The following is a 14,144-nucleotide window of genomic DNA, read 5'->3' as shown; positions in this document are numbered from 1 at the left end:
CTGGGCCGGGGTGGGGCGGGGGTGGATGGAGGGGGTGGTATGAAGGGTTTTGAGCAGCTGTGAAAACCCAAGCTATCTGGACAATGGCTTTAATTCTCCACAGGGATTTGTGATAGCAGCATCTGGCTATGGGATGGTGGACCAGGGATGACTGACACAGGAGAGGGGACCGGGGAGACTCACAGAGGAAAAGGGACCAGGGGAGACTCACACAGGAGAGACAGTGGACCAGGGGGACTCACACAGGAGAGAGAGGCGAGCAGGGGAGACTCATACAGGAGAGGGGAGCAGGGGAGACTCACAAAGGAGAGAGAGGGGCAGGGGAGACACACAGGAGAGAGAGGGGGGCAGGGGAGACTCACACAGGAGAGGGGAGCAGGGGAGACTCACACAGAGAGAGAGGGGAGCAGGGGAGACTCACACAAGAGAGGGGAGCAGGGGAGACTCACAAAGGAGAGAGAGGGGAGCAGGGGAGACTCACACAGGAGAGAGAGGGGAGCAGGGGGCACTCACACAGGAGAGAGAAGGGAGCAGAGGAGACTCACACAGGAGAGAGAGGGGAGCAGGGGGAACTCACACAGGAGAGAGAGGGGAGCAGAGGAGACTCACACAGGAGAGAGGAGCAGGGGAGACTCACAAAGGCGAGAGAGGGGGGCAGGGGAGACTCACACAGGAGAGGGAGGCAGGGGAGATGACTGATATTGAAGGGTGCAGCAGCAGAGAATGATGGAATTACAAAGCCAGCCAGGGGTGAAACCTCACACCCAAGAAGCACTCGCAGAGACATCAATGATCTGCATTTTCAGAAGTAATGCCCGTTGCTGCGTTTCCATCACTTTGACCCTCCCATTTTCCCTCTGTACACAGTCGTGACTGTACCTTCCTGTTGTTCCAGATAAAACTAAATCCCTAAGTGAGCATCAACCTTTAGTCAGTTCTCCCTTATCATCAATGGGACCACCGACCTTTTAAGTTACAAAGCCGTCTCAATTGAGACTAAAAAACCGTACATCTAAAGAAGAATGGACATCATGAGTTTGGGTAAACTTCTGGAGTTGGTGGTGGCCAGGGAGGCCTAGCGTGCTGCAGCCCATGCGGTCAGTACGAGTTGGACACGACTGAGCGACTGAACTGAACTGAATCAAGAAGAGGAACTTTCCTGGCAGTCCTGTGGCTGAGACCACCCGCCAGGGCAGGGCGCATGGGTTCCATCTCTAGTCCAGGAGGAATACTCGTGCCGAGGAGCCACTGAGCCCACTCAACACAAGCACTGAAGCCCCCTCACCCGAGACTTGATGGTCCCCAAATAGAGAAGCCCCCGCAGCGAGATGCCCACAGCCCAGCTCGAGAGTAGCCCCGGCTCGCTGCAACTAGAGAAAAGCCCTCAGACCTCAACAGAGACCCAGCACGGCCAGAAGCGAATGAATAAATACAATCCCTTACAGACAAGAACATGGAGGCTTCCCTGGCGGCCCGGGGGTGTAAGACTTCTCCTCTCCATGCAGGGAGTACACGTTTGATCTCTGGATGGGGAGCTTAGATTCTACATGCCTTGTGGCCAAAAACCCCAAGACATAAAACAGAAGCGATATTGTAACACACTCAATAAAGACTTTTAAAATGGTTCACATCAAAAAAAAAAAATCTTTACAAAAGAATAAATAATAATATTTAGAAAGCTTTTATTTCCTTTTACATTGCTGCTATTACCATTAGCTATTTTTAATTATTAATCCATTTTTTGTACCTTACTGATTTTTTTTTCTTGCTATTGCTTCCATATTTTCAACATGATTTTCCAATGAGATTAGCTTCTGGGTTTGACATAAAATGTCTAGAAACTCACACAGGTTTGCGAGAATTGTGAGGACACTGTGCCAGCTTATTTGAACTATGGATCAAATGGAGAGTTTATGAGAAGGTCTATACGTCACTCTTAGCTCTATTGACTCAGAATATGATTCCAGTCTCATCAGGCTAAAGAAAATGACAAAAAAAAATAATTCTTCATAAATGCAGCTTATTGGGAGAATGTTATAATCTAAAATCAAGCTCAACATCTTTATCATTGAGGGTGGTGTCACTGGGCTTGGTGGCAAGTGTCCCCAGGAGACCGTCTCAGAGGCTGAGTGGGAAGAGAGTCTGTCATAATTTGTGCAGGGCTATAATAAATTAATAGAAATCTATTGTGGAATTTAAAGGGGAGAAGCTAAGTGAGACATCGCAGGTGGAGGAAAGACGGGAAAATAGAGTTACAGCGTACCCGTGAGTGGGCATTGAGCCACGGTGGGAAGAGATTAAGGACGTTTGCCTACGCAACATTAAATTTTTACAGACAGACACACTGAATCAGAAAAATACATACATTCAGCAACGTCACATGTCAAATATCAATCTATGTATCAGTTTCAAAAGTCCATGGAAACCTTGTCTTGTATCCATTAGGATCTGTCTTCTCAGATGACCTAAGGCATTTCCATGACAAGGAAGCCCAGAGATAAGGTTGGGGATGAATGAGATTCTTGACATGTGTGCCCAAGGAGGATGAAAACCCACAGATTTTGGGCCTTCCCGGTGGTCCAGTGTTTAAGACTTGACCTTCCAATGCAAGAATTGTGGGGTCGACCCCTGGTCAGGGAGGTAAGATCCCTCACGCCTTGCAGCCAAACACCCAGAACTTAAAACAGGGGTGGTGTTGTCACAGATTCAAGGAAGATTTTAAAAATGGTGCAGATCAAAGTTTACATAGAACTCACAGAGCTCTGTAGCCCGGATCCAAGTAGCACCTTCCTATGTTGACTCTCTGCCCTGCCAGTGCAGGAGTAAACGGGGAAAAGAAATCAAACACAGGAAAAGAAAGAAAAATAAAACAGCTAGACAGGCACGAAATCAGGGAAGGAAGATACGAGACAAAGGTTCGATCATGAGACACAGAGTTGAAAGAGGGAGCAGGGGACGACAGAGGATGAGATGGTTGGATGGCATCACTGACTCAACGGACGTGAGTGTGTGCAGGGGCTCACGTTCTGGGTTCTATTCCTGGTCGGGGAACTAGATCCTCCGTGCCTCGGGGAGTAGCCAAAATTTATTTTTTAAAAATAGGTAAGCACACGAAAAAACCCCCCAAAACTGTTGGATTCCTGTGGCTGCTAAAACAGTCTATCACAAAGGATGTAGCTAATGAGCACAGCCATCCATTCTCTCACGGTTCTGCAGCTGACGTCTGAAATCCACGTGTCCCTGGAGCTGTGTCCTTTCTCAGAATATCCAAGGAATCCCTCTGCCCCTGCCTCCCAGCAGCCTCTGACATTCCTTGACTTGTCGTTTCATTACTCCCATCTCTGCCTCTATCATCACATGAGTTTCCTCGAGTGTCTCTCTTTCTACCTGGAAGTCTTCTCTCTGGGCATGTGCTTAGTTGCTCAGTCATGTCCAACTCTTGGTGATCCCATGGACTGTAGCCTGCCAGGCTCCTCTGTCCATAGGCTTTCCCAGGTAAGAATACTGGAGTGGGTTGCCGTTTCCTTCTCCAGGGATTCTTTCGGACCCAGGGATCGAAGCTGCATCTCCTGGATTAGCAGGCAGATTCTTTAACACTGCACCATCTGGGAAGGCCCTCTGTGCATGTGTATTTCTGTATTTCTTCTGTTCTTATAAAGACACCAGTCTTATTAATGATGAGCCCACTCTATGCCCACATGACATCTTGACTTACATCTGCAAGCGTTGTTTCCAAATAAGATCACAGTCATAGGAAAGACCTAAAAACAGAGCCACCATATGACCCAGCAATACTACTCCTGATCATATATCCAGAGAAAACCATAATTCGAAACAACACATGCACCCCAATCTTCACAGCAGCGCTACGTACAATAGCCAAGACATGGAAACAACCAGATTGTCCATCAAGAGAGGAACGGTGGATAAAGAAGATGTGGTACATATATACAATGGAATATTACTCAGCCATATAAAGGAGCAAAATAATGCCCCTTGCCACAACATGGACAGACCTAGAAATTATCATACAAAGTGTAGTAAGTCAGAGAGAGATAAATATGATATGCCATCACTTACATGTGGAATCTTAAAAAAGCAGTACAAAAAAAAAACACCTTACATACAAAGTAGGAACAGACTCACAGACATCAAAACCAAACTTATGATTACAAGGTGGGAAAGCCGACAGTTCAGTTGCTCGGTCATGTCCGACTCTTCATGATCCCAAGGACTGCAGCACATCACGCTCCCCTGTCCTTCACCATCTCCAAGGGCTTGCTCAAACTCATGTCCACTGAGTCAGTGATGCCATCCAACCATCTCACCCTCTGTCGTCCCCTTCTCCTCCTGCCTGCAATCTTTCCCACGGAGGAGATAAATGGAAAGGGTGGCATTGACGTATAGACATGACTGCTGCTGCTGCTGCTAAGTCGCTTCAGTCGTGTCTGACTCTGTACGACCCCATAGACGGCAGCCCACCAGGCTCCCCCAGCCCTGGGATTCTCTAGGCAAGTATTCTGGAGTGGGTTGCCATTTCCTCCTCCGATGCATGAAAGTGAAAAGTGAAAGTGAAGTCGCTCAGTCATGTCCGACTTGTAGCGACCCCATGGACTGCAGCCCACCAGGCTCCTCCATCCATGGGATTTTCCAGGCAAGAGTACTAGAGTGGGGTGCCATTGCCTTCTCCGATAGACATGACTACATGTAGATAATTAACAAGGATAGCACAGGGACCTCTACTCAATACTCTGTAACAACCTATCTGTGAAAGGATCTAAAAAAGAGTAGCTACATGTATACTTAAGACTGACTCGCAGTGTTATGTATCACAAACTAATAATATTGCAAATCAACTAAAACCCCAGGAAGAATTTCTCCAGGAGATAGTGGAAGACAGTGGAGCCTGGTGTGCTGCAGTTCACGGGGTCACAAAGAGTCGGAGTTGACTTAGCAACTAAATAACAACCACACAATCCAGAATTTAGAAATCAGCAATAACACTGTGCTACATTAGCTACCGGAAAATCTTAAGAAGAGCTCAAAGGCAATTTGGAAAACTGTTTCCTTTCAAACCCTTGCGATTGGGGAAAGCGTCAAACTGAAATTTACTCTGCAATGTTTGTTTCGTCTGGTCTAAATTTGACAGTCACATATTCCATTGTCATTTGCCTATTTTCACGAGAGTCTCAATCAAGTGGCAGATATTTTGACGGGGTGTACATATCACTAAACAAACACCATCAAAAATGAGAGCGGTCACTCAAAGTTTCCAATTCAAAACATTGAAAAAAAATGTCTTTAATGTTTAAACGTTTTCTGGAAATCAGTATGTTTTTCATAATTTCAACTTGTGGCACGTAAGACAGGGAGAGGCAGCCTCAAAAAAACAACCACGGCATACACATTCCAAGGATGATGGATGCTGTGTCCCTGCAGCAGAAATTTTTAAAAGTGTTGGCACTGCAAAAGACATTTTCAAAACGTAGGCAATAGCACTTCCCTTCTGGTAGGGTGGGTGAGAGTCTACTGGCCAGCGCTGGAGACACGGGTTTGATCCCTGGTCCAGGAAGATCACAGGTGCCACAGAGCAACTTAGACCGTGTGCCCAGACGACTGAAGCTGGAGTGCCTAGAGCCCGTACCCCAGAGCAAGAGAAGCTATTGCCATAAGTCTGCACACTACAACTACACCCTGCTCGCCACAAACAGAAAGCACAGGCTTGTCCCAGCGGAGTCCAATGAAGTCCCAGTGCAGCCAGAAATAAAGAAATTATTCTTAAAGAATTTATCAAAATTTTAATCAAAAAAATCCATATAAGTGCTTTAATATCTACTTAAAATATTAAATAAAATGAAAAGGTCACTTCTCCATACATGCATTGCAACCAGTCGTACAGCTCTTGACATTTAATTTGACACAGTTCACCATGTTTTATGCTCTGCAATTTCATACATTACGAGTCTTAAAGATAATAAGATATGAGGAGATATCTACATGGGGGGTAAGTTCCTGGTGGCTGAACTGATCAAGAACCTGCCTGCTAATGCAGGAGATGCAAGAGACTCGGGTTCGATTCCTTGGTCGGGAAGATCCCCTGGAGAAGGGCATGCCAATCCACTCCAGCATTCTTGCCTGGAGAATCCCATGGACAGAGGAGCCTGGTGGGTTACAGTCCACGGGATTGCCAAATAGAGACGACTGAGTGTCCGAGCCCTGAATGAATCCTCAATGAACCCAGATCCTATTGTATTCTCAGATAGCTTAGAAGTTCAAATACAGCTGTGCTCACCTGTCTGCATTGTTAACGCTGAAGTCTACAGGAATGCAATGCTACAATGAGCATGATGGTTGGATAACTGTCAAAGTCCTAGCGAATCGGTCACTTTAAAGAATGCCTTTCACACAAAAGTCCATCTCACACATTTGTATTCAAGACAGTGGTAGAAAATACTGTAAGAAATTGTCTCTCCATTTTCTTAAAAGATTTTTTTGACATGGACCATTTTGAAAAGTCTTCACTGAACTTATTACAATATGTCTTCTGTTTTACATTCTGTTTTTTTTTTTTTTTTTCTGGCCACCAGGCATGTGGGTAGGAGAAGGAAATGGCAACCCACTCCAGTGTTTTTGCCTGGAGAATCCCAGGGACGGGGGAGCCTGGTGGGCTGCAGTCCATGGGGTCGCAAAGAGTCGGACACGACTGAAGCGACTTAGCAGCAGCAGGCACGTGGGTTAGCTCACAGACCGGGGACTGAACCCACACTCGCTGCTCTGGAAGCCAACATCTTGACCACTGGACTATCAGGGCTATCCCCCATTTCTCATTAAGGAAAAAGAAATCTGATGCTTTCTAGTATCAGAATTTATTTCAGGAAGAAGCAAAACTGCCCTTTATAGGAAGGACTCTTTTATTTGAGGTTTCAAGTGAAGCATAAAAATATGAGTGAGTAATCCTACTTTTCATCTTTATAAAGCTGTGGAATTTACATAGTGCTTTCCAAGCATTTTCTCTTTTTTTTCTTTCAGAATAATAATAAAAAAAAACTCAAAGAAGGATAAGCATTATTAACTCAATTTTATGGAGAAGAAAATGTAGCCGCAAATCATCGCGGGAGTTGCACAATATCTACCATCTAGAAACCAGGAAACAGCGCCAGAACAAGTTGTCTTAAACACGTATTTTTTTCCTATTCATCTTTGTCTCCAAGAATGAAACAAATTCTTAGATGTATCTCTCACGTTGCCCTTTTTTTTTTTTTTTTTTTGGCTGCACTTCGAAGCATGTGATCTTTTAAGAAAAATTATTTATTTATTTTAATTGGAGGTTAATTACTGTACAATATTGTGGTGGGTTTTGCCATGAATCAGCTATGGGTGTACATGTGTCCCCCGTCCTGAAGCCCTTTCTCACCTCCCTCCCCACCCCATCCCTCAGGGTCGTCCCAGTGTACTGGCTTTGAGTTCTCTGCTTCATGCATCGAACTTGGACTGGCGATCTATTTCACATGTGATAATATACATGTTTTGATGCCATTCTCCCACCTCGTCCCACCCTTGCCCTCTCCCACAGACTCCAAAAGTCTGTTCTTTACATCCGTGTCTCCTGGTCTCTTCCTTTTTGGGTCATCGTTACCGTCTTTCTAAATTCCATATATATGCGTTAGTATACTGTATTGGTGTTTATCTTTCTGACTTACTTCACTCTGTATAATAGGCTCCAGTTTCATCCACCTCCTTAGAACTGACTCAAATGCATTCTTTTTCATGGCTGAGTAATATTCCATTGTGTCTATGTACCACAGCTTTCTTATCCATTCGTCTGCCGATGGACATCTAGGTTGCTTCCACGTCCTAGCTATCGTAAACAGTGCTGCAGTGAACACTGGGGTGCATGTATGATCTTTAATGGTTCCCTGAACAGGGATCGAACCTGTGCCCCCTGCATTTAGAAGGTCAAGTCTTAACTAATGGACCATCATCAAAGTCCCCTGTTGCAGTAACTTCTTGATCAGAAGTGCTGTATTTAAACTCTCTGTGTATCACCCACTGCATAATGTTGGGGGAATGTTTCCACTGGTAAGAATTTATACATTTCTGATGGTGCCCTGGAGCTTTGGAATGGTACAGATAGACATATTAGTTCTTGTTTGGTCGCCCAGTCTTGTCCAACTCTTTGCGGCCCCATGGAGTGCAGCATGCCAGGCCTCTGTCCCTCACCGTCTCCTGAGGTCCGCCCAAGTTCATGTTCGTTGCATCAATGATGCCATTTAGCCATCTCATCCTCTGACGCCCTCTTCTCCTCCAGCCCTCGTTGGATTTTTCCAATGAGTCAGCTGTTTGAATCAGCATACTGGAGCATCAGCATCAGTCCTTCCAACAAGTTTTCGGGGTTGATCTCCTTTAGGATGGACTGGTTGGATCTCCTTGCAGTCCAAGGGGCTCTCAGGGGTCTTCTCCAGCACCTCAGTTCCAAAGGCATCAATTCTTTGGACAAATCAGTACTGCTGTATAAAAATAGAATATGCTTCACAGAATTAAACCGGGAGAGAGAAATATATCCTGGTTCATGGCTTTTCTCCCCCAGAACATTGCTATATATCACATATGTATGAGCATACACACATGTGGTATCTTCCCAAAGAGCAACCCGGCAAATATGAGTCCCATATGAAGGACAGAGTGAAGAACATGGAGAAAAATTGCATCCGCTGATACTCTTGGGTTGGATAAGACCAAACGTACAACTTTGGTTGACTTTAGAAGGAAGAGCATTTCCTTATTTCCTTTTCTTTCTTTTCCATGCATCATTTGTTTTTCAAGATTTAAAAAAAATATATGGACCATTTTTAAGCTCCTTATTGATTTTGTTACAATATGGTTTCTCTCTTAGGCTCTGGCTTTTCTGGCCCGCCAGGCATGTTCGATTTTAGCTCCCCTAACAGGGATGGAACGCACACTCCCTCCAATGGAAGGAGGAGTCTTAGCCACTGGGCCACCAGTGAAGTCCCCATGAGTCATGCTTACGACAAAACTAACCCAGTGCCATCTTGCCTTCAGATAATTCTTGCAAAAGACCTATTTGCTGGTAATAAATACAGTATTCTTGACTATCAAACAGAGGCGGGTGGGTGCAGCCTTAAATTCTAAATAATGATCTTCAATATTCAACCTACTTTCTCTTTCTCTTCTTTCCTTCCTCTCTCTGATTAACCAGCAAAATCTATTCAAGTTGATTTCAGGTATGTCATCAAGCACAATACAGGAATAGTTTCTAAAACACAGAGATGATGGAACAATAGTATCCACAGGGTTTCATTCCCTGTTTTAAAATGCAGTCACGTCACAGACAGATAGCTTTTCCTTTTTTTTTTTTTGTTTCTTTTTGGACAGCCTCTTGGCCATTTTCCTACTTATTAGCACTTCCACGAGAAGAAAGGAAGAGGAGCTAAAAGTATAACGTGTCGATGTGAGACACCGAGTCTTGTATTAGGCCCGTCAGCAACTGGAAACGTTGAGATGGTTCCTGCTCCCCTAGGATTGCTCAAAGCCACTGGCCCTACACAACCTGCCTCCCTACAAAACAGCAGAGAATTTCAGGCACGTGTGCACCATGTTGTCATTTTCCTGTCTGACGGTCGCCATCACAGGCTTCACCCAAATATATGCTGTGAGAGGATTACACCAGGTGGGTTAGATCGAAGAATATTGGAAACCACGATTTGCTAATGGGAAACTTACCTTAAGAATACACCCGTGGTGGATTCATGTGGATGTAGGGCAAAACCAATACAATATTGTAAAGTAGTTAGCCTCCGATTAAAATAAATAAATTTAAATTTTAAAAAAAGAAGAATATTAAGACACCAGTGGGGCGGGGCTGTGGGGGGGCCAGTTTCCTGGTGGTGCACTGGTAAAGGATCTGTCTGCCAAGGCAGGAGACACAGTTTGCATCCCTGATCCAGGAAGAACCCACATGCCTCAGAGCAAGTAAACCCAGATGCCACAGCAAGTGAAGCCCACGTACCCACATGTCCTCGAGCCTGTGTTCTTGAAGAAGACACCAGAATGAGACGCCTGTGAACCACAAGGAGAGACTACCCCACTCTACTTGCCACAACAACCAGAGAAAAACACTCAAAGGAAGAAGACCCAGCACAGTCAAAAACAAATAAATAAGAAATTTTTAAAAAGAACATTAAGACACCAATTTACTTCACATGGGCTTCCCTGGTGGCTGAGCTGGCAAAGAATCCGCCTGCAACTCGGGAGACCTGGGTTCCATCCCTGGGTTGGGACGATCCCCCTGGAGAAGGGAAAGGCTACCCACTCCAGTATCCTGGCCTGGAGAATTCCATGGACTGTATAGTCCACAGAGTCGCAGAGAGTCAGATACGACTGAGACTGAGTTACTTTCATTTCACATGACTTTAAATTTGAACGTAAATAATCATGTGATTATTTACTCTTTTAGCTGGCATGGACTGGAGATTCCAAAGGAAAGAATGAATATAAGCCAGGGTGAGTTGATTCTTGCTTTGGATAACCTGTGTCAATATGACAGCCCTTTGATTCCCCGGAGTTAAATTACTGAAGAATCCCACACGTGTCAGAATTTATGGTCTGCCTAGAATTATCACAGCTTAAAACTGACATGTAATACATGTCAGCTAACACTGAACAGGGGTTTCCCTGGCAGCTCTGATGATAAAGCATCCGCCTGCAATATTGAACAAGAAAGCCAATAATACTCAATGCATAGTTTCTTTGATAAATACTGATGAAAAAACTAGATAACCACGAGAAAATAATGAAACTGGACCTCTATCTTATACCATCCACAAACATAAACTTGAAATAGGTTAAAACTTAAAATGAACGGCCAGAAACCATCAAACTCTTAGAAAAAAAACACAGTGTAAATACTCTTTTTTTTGGCAGTTCAATAACTTTTTTGGACCATCAGCAATTAGTTCTCATCCACACTGACTGACTGTAGATTTTTGAAGGTGGTGACGGGCACGTAGGTAACCCAAGTATAGAGCTTGTTTGCCGAGTCTTCATCTTCATTATGTTTTCTGGACAACTGCACAGGGATCCAGTATGGGACATTCCTGATCCCTTTGGCCCAGCCGGCTTTGTTGAGCCTGGTGTCAATGCGCACATCTGAGGTTCCCATCTCCTTCATGGCAAACTTCCGGATTTCTTTGAGTGCCCTAGGGGCACACTTCTTGAAACCCACTCCATGGACCCGCTTGTGAATGTAGATTCTCTCGTCACCACCTAGTTGACGGCGAACCGGCCCTTCTTCTCGCCGCCCTTCTTTTCGGGAGCCATCCTGCAGGGCCGGGGTTGGAAAGAAATACTCTTTTTTTTAAAGGATTTTTTTGGTACAGACCATTTTGAAGTCTTTATTGTATTTCTTCCAATATTGCTTCTGCTTTTTGCTTTGGTTCTTTGGACATGAGGCCCGTGGGATCTTAGTTATCAGAGGAGGGACTGAAGTCACAGCCCCTGCATTGGAAGATGAAGTCTTAACCACTGGACCACGAGGGAAGTCCCAGAAATACTTCTTGACACTGGTCTTGACAACGATTTTTCTGGACCTCAAAGGCATAAGCAACAACAAGAGTAGCAACAGAAACCACTCAGGACTAAACCAAACAAAGAAGCTTCTGCACAGCAAGAGAAACGATCGACAAAATGAAAGGGCAACATAAGGAATGAGACATGATGTTTGCAAATCATATATGTGGTTCGGTTCAGTTCAGTCGCTCAGTCGTGTCCGACTCTTTGTGACCCCATGAATCGCAGCGCGCCAGGCCTCCCTGTCCATCACCAACTCCCGGAGTTCACTCAGATTCACGTCCATCGAGTCAGTGATGCCATCCAGCCATCTCATCCTCTGTCATCCCCTTCTCCTCCTGTCCCCAATCCCTCCCAGCATCAGAGTCTTTTCCAATGAGTCAACTCTTCTCATGAGGTGGCCAAAGTACTGGAGTTTCAGCTGTAGCATCAGTCCTTCCAAAGAACACCAAGAGCTGATCTCCTTCAGAATGGACTGGTTGGATCTCCTTGCAGTCCAAGGGAGGACTCTCAAGAGTCTTCTCCAACACCACAGTTCAAAATCATCAATTCTTTGGCCCTCAGCTTTCTTCACAGTCCAACTCTCACATTCATACATGAGTAATGGAAAAAGCATAGGCTTGCCTAGACGGACGTTTGTTGGCAAGGGATTAATATTCAAAATATACAAGAAACTCATATAACTCAGTAGCAAAAGAACCCACAAATAGTCTGGTTTGAAAATAGGCAAAGGACCCGATGAGACAGTTTTCGGAAGAAGATATGCAAACAGCCAACGGATAACATGAAGAGGGACTGGACATCTAGACGTCACCAACCATCAGTGAATTGCAAATGAAAACCACGATGAGAAGGACTTCCCTGGTGGTCTAGGGGTGAAGATCCCACACTCCCAGTTCAGGGAGCCGGGGTCTGATTCCTGCTCAGTGAACTAGAGGCCAAATGCTGAAGCTAAAGTTCCTGCATGCCACAGCTAACACCCGGCACAGTCAAATAAACAAATTAAAAAAAAAAACACAATAAATATAAAGCCACACAATGGAAAATCACTTCACACCTGTTAGAACGGCCATCAGCAAGGAGACCAGCGATAACAAACACGGGCAAGGATGCAGAGAAACAGCAATCCTTCTGTATTGCTGGTCAGAATGTACACTGGCACAACCAGTATGGAGAAGATTATGGAGTGTGCCCAAAAAGCTAACACTAGAATGACCACGTAATACAGCAGTATCAGTGCTGGGTACACAGCTAAAGGAAAAGGTGTGTGTGTGTGTGTGTGTGTGTGTGGCTTTCCTGCTGGCTCAGATGGTAAAGAATCTAATGCAGGATATGCTAGTTGGATCCCTGGGTTGGGAAGATCCCCTGGAGAAGGAAACGGCAACCCACCCCAGTATTCTTGCCTGGGAAATCCCATGGACAGACGAGCCTGGCGGGCTACAGTCCACGGGGTAGCAAAAAGCTGGACAAGACTGAGCATAGACACAAATAATGATAAAAAAAAGAGGAGTAACTTTCAAGGCCACCTCTAAAAATCCTTGCTGTTACGAGTTGATGTATAGGTTTTTCTTTCAGTCAGTTTATCTTACAAGTTTTTGCTAAATAACAAAGCAAGATGGTGCTAAACTTCTGAAAAGCACATAATTTTCTGAGGATGCCACCTCAATGACCAGGGCTAGTTAGGTTTCAAGACACGCAGCACACTTTTATTGAAAACGATCTGCTTGAAGACATTTTCCATTCCTGCTATCATGAGTAATCACATTTCTTCAGTACAAAGTATGATTTCATACGGATATAGTGAAACGGCTGAAGGTGTCTATCATACTAGAAACCCAACTTTGTCATTTAATCGCCAAGTCATGTCCGACTCCTTCGAGACCCTGCCAGGCTCCTCTGTCCGTGGGATTCTACAGGCAAAAATACTGGAGTGGGTTGCCGTTTCCTTCTTCAGGGGATCTTCCTGACCCAGGAAGCAAACCATGCCTCTTACACTGGCAGGAATATTCTTTACCACTGAGCCATTTTAAGTGGCCAAATTTACCAATGAGCTTATCAAAAACAATGAAAGCTGTGTGGCAACACCAAAAAAATTGGACCAAAGTACATGTTTTGGGTTCATGGAATGAACCATTTTCACTCCAGATTTGACAACAAAAAAAGCTTTATTTGAAACACTCTGGCATTCTTATCATTGTGCATATGCTTGGAAATTCCTAAGTCAAATAGTGAGTAATTCAAACTCAGCAGGAGAAAGGGAGAAGAAATAACAGATTAGCACTTTTCACTAAATAGGCTTCAGTTGATGGGAAAATTTTAAAACTTAATGTTTTCGACTAAACATCACTGACTCCTTCCCATTTTTTTTTGGAAAACAATACTGTGGCTAAATTGCCAAAGTATATTTTTAAAGTCTTCTGCTCTGGTTGCTGGCAGAAATTCATGCTATTTTCTCATGTTCATTTTGGATATATTTTGTGATACGGTCTATGCCTAGTGGGCATGAAATTTTAAATAGAAATATTTCCAAGCGTTGCAGCCAGGAGTGCTGGAACCAT

The 14,144-nt window shown here is 44.5% G+C and overlaps 1 pseudogene; it reads right to left on the bottom strand.

The window, feature by feature from the left end:
- Positions 1-10,928: 10,928 nt before the first annotated feature.
- Positions 10,929-11,337, bottom strand: LOC104984382 (annotated as a pseudogene).
- Between the last annotated feature and the right edge of the window lie 2,807 nt (positions 11,338-14,144).

This window comes from Bison bison, unplaced genomic scaffold, assembly GCF_000754665.1.
Source record: "Bison bison bison isolate TAMUID 2011002044 unplaced genomic scaffold, Bison_UMD1.0 scf7180017863998, whole genome shotgun sequence".
Taxonomy (NCBI): domain Eukaryota; kingdom Metazoa; phylum Chordata; class Mammalia; order Artiodactyla; family Bovidae; genus Bison; species Bison bison.
The sequence above is the reverse complement of the archived record's forward strand: the minus strand, read 5'-3'. Positions and strand labels throughout refer to the sequence as shown.